The sequence below is a fragment of the Ceratotherium simum genome, chromosome 10 (genome assembly GCF_057802395.1).
Source record: "Ceratotherium simum simum isolate JZ-2026a chromosome 10, ASM5780239v1, whole genome shotgun sequence".
NCBI lineage: Eukaryota > Metazoa > Chordata > Mammalia > Perissodactyla > Rhinocerotidae > Ceratotherium > Ceratotherium simum.
In genome coordinates, this window is record NC_141909.1 from 51,468,647 (window position 1) to 51,480,933 (window position 12,287).

General features: G+C 40.0%; 1 pseudogene; it reads left to right on the plus strand.

Annotated features, from left to right (window-relative positions):
• The first annotated feature begins 10,256 nt into the window (after positions 1 to 10,256).
• LOC101401601 (polypeptide N-acetylgalactosaminyltransferase 11-like) lies at positions 10,257 to 12,026 on the plus strand (annotated as a pseudogene).
• Positions 12,027 to 12,287: the final 261 nt, after the last annotated feature.

Below are 12,287 nucleotides of genomic sequence, written 5' to 3' on the forward strand. Positions count from 1 at the left end.
AGTAGCACCCTCTATGTTAGTACTTAAGGAAAATTAGTGAGTTTTGAAGGGAACGCTCAGTTACAATTAATTCGTGAACATTGTGTCTCCTCCTGTTTCAGTATCATGGAATGATATGGGACTGATTCTAAGGAGAAATAAAAATTAAAAGTAAAAGACTTAATTCTCTCCTGTGAAAATAGGAGAAGAGACTACTCCCTCCCCACCCAATTTTCTTAGATTACTTATGTTAGAAAACTTGTAATAGTAAGTACTTCTCTGTACATAAATCCTTTTGAAAATTAGATAGGCCTTTTGTCATCTTTATGACCTAGGAATGTCTTTCTCAAAGACCTAGGAGCCATCTCTTTGAAATGTAAACCTCAAGGGAGATTACATCACTATTTCCCAGCTTCTGTGGGAGGGTAGGAGTTTAACTGCAGTGAGTGCCTTGCTCCAAATTGGAAAACTACCTCCTGTTATGAATATTTGAGAAGTTTGTTTTTCCTCTACTAGCCAATTAGCTAACACAGATGGTCACCCCAATTACCAGGCAAGTTAGATGTACATATGTGACAAATGGTGCCTTCAAGTCCTCTTACTTGAGGACTAGTTATTGTTTATCTTGAAAACATGTCTGAAATGAATTGTATCTGCTTGTCTATATAAGGGAATGGGCATTGTTTCCATCTTTGCAATCTCTTGGCAGACTGCCTGTGATGCATATCACATTCTGATTTAATGCTTACTCAATAATAAAAGTGTTTTCTTTCTTCCTATACTACCTTTGTGAAGAGGATTTCTGGGTTAGGAGAAGATTTTATTTTTAATTATGTTTCCCCAACACAATATGGTTTAAAATAAATAGATATATGGGGGCCAGCCCTGTGGCATAGTGGTTAAGTTTGGTGCACTCCGCTTTGGCAGCCCAGGTTCGTGGGTTTGGATCCCTGGCATGGACCTACACCACTCATCAGGCATGCTGAGGCAGTGACCCACACCCAAAATAGAGAAAGATTGACACAGATGTTAGCTCGGGGCTAACCTTCCTCAAGCAAAGAAAAAAAAAGAGGAAGACTGGCAACAGATGGTAGCTCAGGGTGAATCTTCCTCAGGAAAAAAAATAGATACTCTTTAAAATGAGTATGTGTAGCAATCAACCAGGAAAAATATAATAGACCCAAATGTCTCCTATCTGAAATAAATTTACTTCAGTCTTTTCAAGGCCTTGTCTATAGATAAGGAAGAATTTGTATAGAAGTGGAATATCTAATCTATAGCATCAAGAAATTTGCGGAGACAGATAGAAACCCTATTTATCCTCATCATCATGATTTTCTTTCTGAACCTGTCACTATAGTTGGATTAGTTGTAAATAAAGAAATAAACATAGTTAGTGATGATTTAAAAGGATTTTCAGGGTATGATTCAATGAAATATTTCAAGGAGGTCATTAAATGTGTAGGAGAGGAAGAAATTTTCCCCTACCCTGCTAGGTTCTCCTGGCTGATCTAACAATTAAATTGACATGAGACAGAAGAACAGGAGAAAATCAAAGTTTAAGAACAAGTATACATGAGAGAAACCCAGGAAAACTGAGTAACTCACCAAAATGGCTGAAGCCACTACCTTAAATATCATCTTCAGCAAAAGATGAAACAGGATGTTGGGGGTAGTGGTTTGGGATTTCAAAAGGGAGGAAGGCAATTCACAGGGAGAGGGAAAAGCAAATGTTTGGTAAACAAATGTTTGCTGTGACTTGCAGAGACAGTGGGACTTTTGTAGAGGATTTTGATCGAATGGGCCTTGCTAGCTACCTCCCTGTCTACCACACATAATTCATATTACACTATAGTTATCTATGGTGATAGCTCCTTCCTGGAACAGGCCTTCTATCTTAAATTCTTTTAGGCATTTAGGGAGAATGTCAAAATTTCTTCTTGAGTCTTATGTTCTTAAAAATAATCAAGCCAAAGAGACACATTTTGGGGTAGCAAATTCTGCTCCCCTACAAATGTCTTCTATTACATCTTGTGAGAAATGAGAACTGTATCAATAAGTAGAATCTAATTATAATTTTATTAAAATGTATCATATGAGGCCATTTTCAAATCAATATTTTCATCACTATGTCCATGAAATGATATACACACTTCCTCACTAGGTGAAGTCAGTGGTGGGTTTCATCAAAACTTCGGTTTGGTATTTATTTGACTATGTTTCTACTGTTGATATAAACAAACAGAAATTACTTAATTCAATTAGATAGGTACTTATGACATGGTAATTATCAAATGTTAAATAATGATAATCCTTAGTTGTAATGCAGCCATGGGAATGAGGAATGGGAGACACAAGGATGGCAACAGGGTATGTGTATGTGTCTAATATTGATTAATTTCTAGTGAGAACTTTTCATGTTGGACTTTCCTTAGGAAAGTTTATCTTTCTCACCAAAACCAAAGTGGAATAATGGTATATAATCCTCTCACTGATATGACGTAGGGAAAAAATCAAGAGAATACAAATATAATAGTGCTTCTTTTTTTATAATCAAGGTGTAATTAAATAATATATTTCCATAGGGTCATTTAAAGCTCATTTATTATATCTTCTTTGTTTTGTTTGTTTGTGAGGAAGATCAGTCCTGAGCTAACATCCGCCAATCCTCCTCTTTTTGCTGAGGAAGACTGGCCCTGGGCTAACATCCGTGCCCATCTTCCTCTACTTTATATGGGATGGCACCACAGCATACCTTGACAAGTGGTGCGTTGGTGCGCGCCAGGGATCCAAACCCCAGGCCACTGCAGCAGAGAGTGCGCACTTAACCGCTACGCCACCGGGCCAGCCCCTATTATATCTTCTTGATTGCATAAAAGATTGTGTAAAATGGGAACTATGACTAGTGGTCTGGTCTAAATCTGCCATTTACAGATGTTGAGTGAGTAGATCCTGAACATTGCCCAGGTTTGCTGACACAATGGAGAATCTTGGAGAAATCACAGACTGAGAATTTTAATTATTAATGAATTCTCTAAAATGAAGGGTCTTTCATTCTATTGTAGATCTGCATGGAACTGACTGAAGAGGTTCAATAAAACCTGAGAAGACAAAAGAAAAGGCTTCTTAGTGATAACAGTTAGACATACCTACCTCAAAGTATACTGAACATTTCCAGAATAAAGTGCCATCAATAACAGACTGCATTGTCTGCCTCATTACCCACCCGGGACCTCAGATCTGGTCAATAGCCCAGGACCTCAAGCCGGACATCTGTATCCAGAGTCCTAACTCTCCATGTCAGATATGGAGCTGCCTCTTCTCCCTCAAGCAGAAATATGGCTCTAACATTTTTTAGTACTTAGTCTAGGACAAGTATTCTCCATGGCGTAGTCTTGCTGATATCTCTTGAGGACATCTGAAGAGACCTCTGAACTGGCATTATATATTTGAACAGCACAGTTTCCCAGTGAAACATCCAGGTGTTTCCACTTTCTCAGCAATTCTAGGGCTGCTGTCATATCTGCCTGCATCACATCCATCTCCTTCAGTGACTGACATTCAATTCAGAGCGTCGGTTTTGCTTCTTGGCCCCATTTTTCTATCAGTTTAGTGGCCATAAATCACAGAGTGGGGTTGGGGGAGGGGGCAGAGCTACATTCTGGCTCATATATAGGTTCTGGGGCCTGGCTCATATACGGTGAGGGGTCTTTGGATACTGCATTAAAGTTCAAAGATTCTTCATGAGATCAGAAAATATGATGTGTATGACAGGATCTTGCTTTTCTGTCCCTCGTGCTACACCTCTAGTACTTCTAAGGTATAGAAAACATTCCAGAGGGATCAACCTGTTGTTCTAGCCTAGTTGGCCTCTGTGGCTCATAGTGAGGGAACAACAAATGCCTCTCAGATGGCCATGGGAGACAGGAGGTGTAGGGTACCTTTGTCCCTTCCCTGTTTTATATACCACCTCACCTATTATTCTCCAATGACAATTGCACTTCACTCTGATGAAAGCAAATATTAGATAGAACCCAATGAAATTGTTTCTGTTCAACCAATTTTGTGTGATTCAATTTATAGTTTCTTCACAGAAGTGTTCAGGTAAAAATCATCAAGTCTTGTAGATTTGAGGGAAAAGAAAAGAAATCATGACTTTTGGTAAGGAAAACAGTGTAGATGAATGAGGACATGTCTACTTTCTGGGCTGTAGTTGGTTCTCTCCTAAAATATCTGAAATCAATCAAACATCTTTGCCACAGCAAAGCAATACCATGTTTTTTGAAGGTATACATCTGGTCTATATGAGAAATTTCTTTACCTTTTATTTTCAAACCCTGACTCATTTCCTACAAAATAAACTTAGTCTTAGGGCACATTTGCCTTCTCCTTACTCTAGGTTACATTTTAAACTTTCTTATAGAAAAGATAGCAAGTGGCATTATGCCCAAAATGCTTTTATTTTATTCATATGTTTCTTTTTTCATCGAGGAGTGAAGGATGGAAGTTTCAATTTTCCAACATGAAAGTAATATGCTTATACACATTAATTCATGTTCATGTTAACTGTTTGTTTGTGTTTGTTTCTTAGGGCAACATTAGGGTATCTCTAGTTTCTGGGCGAAGCTATACTTTGAATCTTTTAATTATAATGAAAGGAATATTCCAGGATACTAAGAGACATATACTTGTCAAAACGATTGTATTTGCCCTTTTATTTTCTTTCAATTTCAACAGACAGAATATATTTAAATAAAATCTGTACTGTATGACATCGCCCTATATGACAGGAGGATATTTCACTTGTTGCAGAATCCTGAGGCCCCAACCTTGCACCGTTCCTTTGTAATTAGGAGCTGACAACAGAGAGAGCATCAAAGCTGTGGCAGAGACTATCTAGACCACTTCTCTAGCAAAATGGAGAGGGTGCCTTATCTGCTTTTATTCTGTATCTCAGGGAGAAATTATGGCCACCACTTAACTCTACCATGACTTCAACCAATGAACTAATTCTATTAACCATTCTCAGGCAAAATTCTTTCTTACTGAGGGACACATCCCCCCAAGAAAATTAGAGAGATAAATATTTGAGCAAGGTATTTGTATGCATTATTTATTTTTCTTCAGTGCCTGTATCCTATGAGGAAGAATGTCATGACTTTAATTAGAACAATCACCCCAACTTAATAGTAATTTCTATTCCCTTAAAGAGGACATGTCATTGCACGGGGGCGCAGGAGATAAAGCCTCAGGAAGAATTCTGTGTGTTACCCCCAAAGTGGGGTCATTTGCTTGCCGCAAGACAAGCCAATAGTCAAGAGGCAAGGTAGTAGGAGAGGAAGAGTTTTATTTCAGCTTGCCAGCAAGCTGGAAGATGGAGGACTAGTGTCCAAAAGAATCATCTTAAAACTACAAAATCTCGAGGCAGTTATATAAGGCAAATGGGCTAAAAAGAGGGGGTCTTGGAATGTTGACCATCTGGTGTAGCAGACCTTGAAACACCATATCCTCTCTTTTTCTGTCATCAGTGATGGATACCAGCATAGGGTTTCCTTCCTGGAGGTCATTACATGCCAGAGGAAACTTAAAGAACAAAGTTATCACCTTAATGCAACAGGGAGGTTTATGTGCAAGCCAGGGTCATGAAACTAGCAGAGCATGCATATTTCCCAGAGGCAGGTACTTAGTTACTCAGGTATGTATAAACTAAAACATTTTATCATAAGAACTGGTGAGTCAGGTTCATATATAGTTCTAACATGGCTTTTTTTCTATAAGATGGCTTCTCTTATGCTAACCTTTGGCTACGCCAATATTAGCTGACTCAGAGGCGCTAACATGAGGATCTACCATAATCCCATGTAACAAACTCTATTTAGTCTTAGCTATACAGTGTGAATTGTGTTATTGTCACTAAGTATTTTATTGTCTTTATAATATCCTGAGATTTTAAAAATGACCTTGGAGTATCATTCTAAACAGAATCCTGAAGGAGGCACATCTCTACCAACAATGATGCCCATAAGCCTAAGGTTCCGTGTCACCAGTTTAGCAAGATCCCTCACAGAACAATAATTTCTGTACAGTGGTGTTACATTGCTCCTAAGACCCTACACTAATCATGCAGGGATTATAAAATGACCCAGAGAGAGGCCTTGTGCCCACCTAACTCCAAACTTAAGGCAAACTAGGCAAGTATACAAATTGCATCAATAATATTTAGAGTGAATGAGAATCAATAAGATCTGTGTGCTCTAAAAGCAATAAAGATCTACGCAAAAGAAAGTGAATTGTTGTTGTTCTGTTATTATACAAAGAAGGGAGAAATAACATCCTATATGCATTTGAGGGGGGCAACAAATTTTCCTGATGGAGGATAGTTAATTAATTTGTTAGTTAACTTGTTTGTGTTTGGGGGCTTAAGAATTAATAGATATTTTTCATTAGGAGTGATACGATGGGAATTGCATTCTAGTTTAAAGGAAGACATAGGGGCAGGAAAGAATAAGGTTTGTTTTAAGAAATGAAGTAAGCCAGTTTAGCTAGAGTTTAGAGTGGTAGAAGAAAACACCTGGAAAGAAAGCATGGCTCTTGAAATGATGGAGCAACATTAAATACCAAGATAAGGTGTTTATGACCTATTTCAGGAGTTTCTGTAAATTATGAATATTGTTGAGCAAGGAAGTAACAAGACTGGAACTATGCATAAGAAAGAGATTCTGGCAACGAGAGAGGGAGGGCCTACCAACCTGGAAAATGAGTTTGAGAAATGTAGTGGGTTGAATGGCGTCTCACAAAAAAGTCATGTCCACCCAGAACCTCAAAATGTGACCTTATTTAGAAGATATTATTAGTCAAGGATCTCAAAATGAAATCATCTTGGATTTAGGGTAGGCCCTAAATGCTATGACCAGAGTCCTTACAAGAAAAGAAGACACAGAGAAACACAGAGAAGGTGATGTGAAGATGCAGGCAAATTGAAGTAACGTATCTACAAGCCAAGGAATGCGAAGGATTGCCTGCAACCTCTGGAGGCTGGGAGAGGAGGAGCATGGGATGGTTTCTCCCTCAGATCCTCCAGAAGGAACCAACCCTGCTGATACCTTGATTTCAAGCTTCCGTCCGCTGAACTAATAGAGAATAAGTTCTGTTTTAAGCCATCCAATTTGTGGTAATTTGTTATGGCAGTCCTAAAAGACCAATATAAGAGGCTACAGCAGACATCCAAGTGAAGCATAATGAAGGTCTGAACTAGACAGGGAGGAAGTGGAAATAGAAAAGAGCATGTGGACACAGGATTGACCATAAAGCTCATGTGTCAGAGACCTTCGCTTGTACAGCCTCCTCTAAGGCCTGAAGATTCTGAAGGTTGAATTATGTGTGAATAATTTGGAATTCTTTACTTAAATAAAACCTCCATATCATATAAATTACTGATTGTACAAAGCCTAGACTAGCCCCTGTCTACATGATGTGGCAACTAACCTATTCAAGTAAGTAGCAGTGTAAGAGAGAATCCAATGTTTCCAGTCTGACAATCTCAGAGGGTGGTGGTATCCTTTATTAGGAATGGCAAATTTAAATTTAGAGAAGGAGCTTTTTTGGAAGTAAATAAAAATCATGTTTCTTAACGACTTGTAATCTATTTATCCTTCGAGATTCAGTCCACTGCTGGATTTGTCCTGCTGTCTGTAGTTTCTGACCCCTGGTATAAAGAAACAAAAATAATGAAACCTGGTAAGTGGTATAATGGGAGCATGTGTATGGTGAGAAATGAGTACAAAGTAGGAGAAGCAGTTTACTGCCACTGTGTATTGGGAAAGCCTTTCTAGCGTCTATTGTGAATTGGGTTTATTTGGTCTTTCTTCAGAAAAGAAAAAAAAGTGCATTGACCTGTGGTTTAGACACAAGCTTCTCTAGGAAGAGGTTCAATTGTTTTTTCATCTTTGTATCCACAGTGTTGAGTACAGGGCACATCAAATTGCAGATGCTAATTCATCTTGAAAAATGGAGGACCTGAGTCTTGGGTACAGGTAGGCTATCCAAATGGAGATAGGAAGCAGGTGTGAAAAATATGGGTCTTGATCTCAGTAAAAATACTGGGGCTGGCAACATGGATGTAGGTAATCAACACAGATGCAGTTGCTGAAACTCTGGAATTGATGGAGGGCCCTAAGGGGATGGCTATTACAAAGAAAAAGACCTGAGGATCAACTTTGATAAATGTAAGTACCATGTTGGTTGCTGCGATGAGTATGGACAGACATTTTAGATATACTAACTGTAGAGCCAAAGAGATTTTAAATAAATATATTCAATAAATTGGCGAAATGGAACTTTGTTGTAACTCTGACTTTCTCTGGCTTTTTCTTGTTTGGCCCATCACTTTCGGGAAATGTCAAGTGATTCTGAAGACCACCTGGAGTTGCTTTAACTTCAATCCCCAGAGAAGCCTCAAAAGGTCAAGTATCATCTCCTACTGCTTCTCAGATGCCTTTACATCGTATCGAGTTCCTGGTTAATCTTTCCCATTCCTGTAAAATTCATATGTGCTAGTGCTCTAGATAGAAATGACACACATTCTTTCATTTTTGGAAACTGAGATTTTTTTCATAGACTCAAGAGGATAATCCCACATTTTAAAGATAGATTTTAAAATATTGAGAGCTATAAAGATTAGAATAGCTCTTTAAAAATTCCTTAAAAGTACAGTATGCAATAATAGTGCACACTGTCTTAAAAATATATTAATTTAAATTTCAAAAATAAAGTAAGGAATCATTTTAAGTGAATTTAGAGATGTATAATAATCATTATATTGTAGTATTTGAAAATATACACACACATACGAATATACACATATAGAAACCTAAATGCACACATATATGCACAAATACCATGTGCATTCATTACTGATAATAGCTCAACAAGAGATCTTACTGTATGCCAAGGATAAACTAAATCACGCCAGATATGAGCTTCTTTGTCCTCCCAACAACTCTGAGGTAGATAATATTATTTTTTACATTTTGCAATTATTACTTTATTTGGCCAACACAAATAAAATCCCAAAGGAATCTCCAAATAAACCAAAAGCTTACTCTTCAATTTAATTCAACAAATTGTTTATGTAGCATCCTCTGTTTGCTAGTCAGTGTGCCACATGCTTAGACAAAATGCCTTACTTCTATGTAAGAAAAGATATATTAATGCAGTTACGGACATCAAAGGAGCTGTTTGCCCCCAAGGCAAACACCATTCTCCACGCCAGAAGACAGAAACCAAACTGTACAAAATCTTGCAAAAGGAAAATTTTCAGCTACTAAAAAAAAAATGACGACCAGTTACCAGTCGAGCACTGTTATGTTTCCTTCTTCTTCTCCTGTCCCTCCTTCTTGCTTTCACTTAGAGCTTGGCCCTATCTTTCCTATTTCAAATATTCCTTGGTTCACTTCAAAAAGGAATCAAGAGAGGCATGGAATCCTTTCAACTTCTTCCTTGCTATTTCCCGAGACATGCTCTTAACTCTGTTTAAGAGTCTGTCTGCTAATCTTTCGGGGGGGAAAAAAAAATAGATGGAGGGCAGAGGTGCAAGGCTTCAGGGCCAGGGTGCACCAGCGGCGGCCTTCGCGCCGCTGTGGATGCCTGCGTTTCCCCACGGGCAGCTCCCACGGCTGTGCCTACAGCGGCTGGGAAGCCAGGGGGGTGGGGAGGGAGGATGGTATGGCCCGAGTCCCAGAAGGTGGCGATCCTGGGCTGCCTGCCGGTGCTGGGAGTCACGAGGGAATCTTTCCGGGATCTTCCCCGCGAGGACCTGATGCGGTTCCTGGAGGTAAAGATCACAGAAATGTGAGGACCCCAAGACCGCGTCGTCCATGTTTCTTCCTCTCACGTTAATCCCTCAGCCTCCAGCGCCAGTTTCTGGCTCCAGGAGCTTCTGCTCCAGGAAACTGAAAATGGCCTTTCAGCTATGCTAGGTCTATAACGGGAAGTGTCACAGTTCGGTATTTCTATTACGGGTGCCTTTTTACATCTGTGACCTGGACGACTTCGCTTTTTTTGTTTATTTCAATTTCAGTGAAATGACTCAAATACTTTAGAATGTGCCCATCAAGGGGTCTGGGCCCCGTGGACAATTCCCCCAAAATTTTAGCCCTGTTTCACTCAAGCTCCAAGTCTAGTATTAGAGTCACAGTTCAAAGCAAACAAAATTGCGATGTGATAATCATATTGAAGATCCAGAAAAAGGCAATGTGAAATTCCCTTCTGAATTGGGTATGATTTTTAATGAAAGGGATCGGAAATGAGGGACCTGGGCTATCAGAAACATGCCTTTGATATGCTTATTAGTAACCACTTGGGCTGACATTGAGATTTGCCAGACACAAGGAATGCAGCATTTAAAGAAAAGTCTTAGCTGACTGATCAGCTAGTCACTAGTGTTGTTATTTGCTTTTGCAATGACTCTTTTTCTACCTTGCTCAGGACAATGCACAGAGTCGTAGACTGCACACCAGATCATCGTCTTCATGAAATCATCTTCATGGATGATGACGACTTTGATGATTTGAAAGGAGACCTAGATAAATATGTCCAAAAATACCTCGGGCTTGCCCTGTGGCGTAGCGGTTAAGTGTGCGCGCTCTGCTGCTGGCGGCCCGGGTTTGGATCCCGGGCACACACCAATGCATTGCTTGTCAGCCCACGCTGTGGTGGCGTTCCACATCAAGTAGAGGAAGACAGGCACAGATGTTAGCCCAGGGCCAGTCTTGCTCAGCAAAAAGAGGAGGATTGGCATGGATGTTAGCTCAGGGCTGATCTTCCTCGCAAAAAAAAAAAAAAAAAAGAGCAAAAATACCTCCCCAGAAAAATTAAAGTAATAAGAAATACAAAGAGTGAGGGATTGATTTGAGGAAGAATGATTAGAGCAGCCCACACTACAGGAGAAGTCCTGGTGTTCATGTACAGCCACTGGGAAGTGAATGTGTCCTTGCTGGCTGCCATCCAGGAGGACCAGCAGACCACGGTCTGGGTCTGCCGGGTGATTGATATCATCAGTATGGACACACCTACAGCTCATCCCTTGTGGCACAGGAAGGATTCAGCTGGGGGCTGCACTTCAAATGGGATCTTGTTCCCCTTTCCGAATGAGGAGGACCAGAAGGAGCTACTGTACCAATAAAGTTACCTACAATGGCTGGAGGATTGTTTGCCATGAACAGACACTATTTCAATGAATTAGACAGTATGGCATGGATATCTGGGGAGGAGAAAGTTTAAAAATATCATTTAGGATATAAATGTGTGGAGGTAAGCTCTTCATGAGTTTTTACTCTAGAGTAGGACATGTTTTCCAAAAAAGGTAACCAAGGGCTGGCCAGTGGTGCAAGCGGTTAAGTGCGCGCACTCCGCTGCAGCAGCTTGGGGTTGGCCGGTTCGGATCCTGGCACGCACCGAGGCACTGCTTGGCAAGCCATGTTGTGGCAGCGTCCCATATAAAGTGGAGGAAGATGGGCACTGATGTTAGCCCAGGGCCAGTCCTCCTCAGCAAAAAAACGAGGAGGATTGGCAGATGTTAGCACAGGGCTGATCTCCTCATGAAAAAAAAGGTAACTATATGGATCTCCTGAAGACCGGACACCATGACATATAACTCTTTGAGGCTGGCACATGTTTGGATGAGCGAATATAAGGAGGATTATTTTTCTTTAAGACCTGGTCTGAGGATTAAAAGCTATGGAAATATTGGGCACTGGCCCCATGGTTAGTGGTTAAGTTTGGTGCGTTTTGCTTTGGCAGCCTGGGTTCACAGGTTTACATCCCAGGCACGGACCTATACCACAGTGGCGGTGACCCACATATAAAGTAAAGGAAGATTGGCACAGGTGTTAGCTCAGGGCTAATCTTCCTCAGAAAAAAAAGAAAGAAAGAAAAAAAAAAGCTATGGAAATATCAATGAGTGTGTTAAATTAAGGAAGAAGTTGGGTTGTAAATCATTTAAATGATAACTGAATAATGTTTACCCAGAGATGCAGATCTCCACATGAGGACAAGTGAAAAGTGGGCACAATGAGCATGAGAAAAATGCGTTAAGAAACGGTTGCACTGCCCAGAGGAGAACCAGAAGAGAAGTGAAGAGGGTCTGAACTAAGGCAGGACTTGGTTACCTCATACTATGTGCTTGATTTTTTTTGCTTGGAAAGTAGGATATAAGTGCTACTGCATCAAAAACAAACAAACAAAAGACCGTCGTTCCATCCATTGCTTCGTACCCATTAGTGCCTTGTTTATTGTGTGCAAGAAAGTTT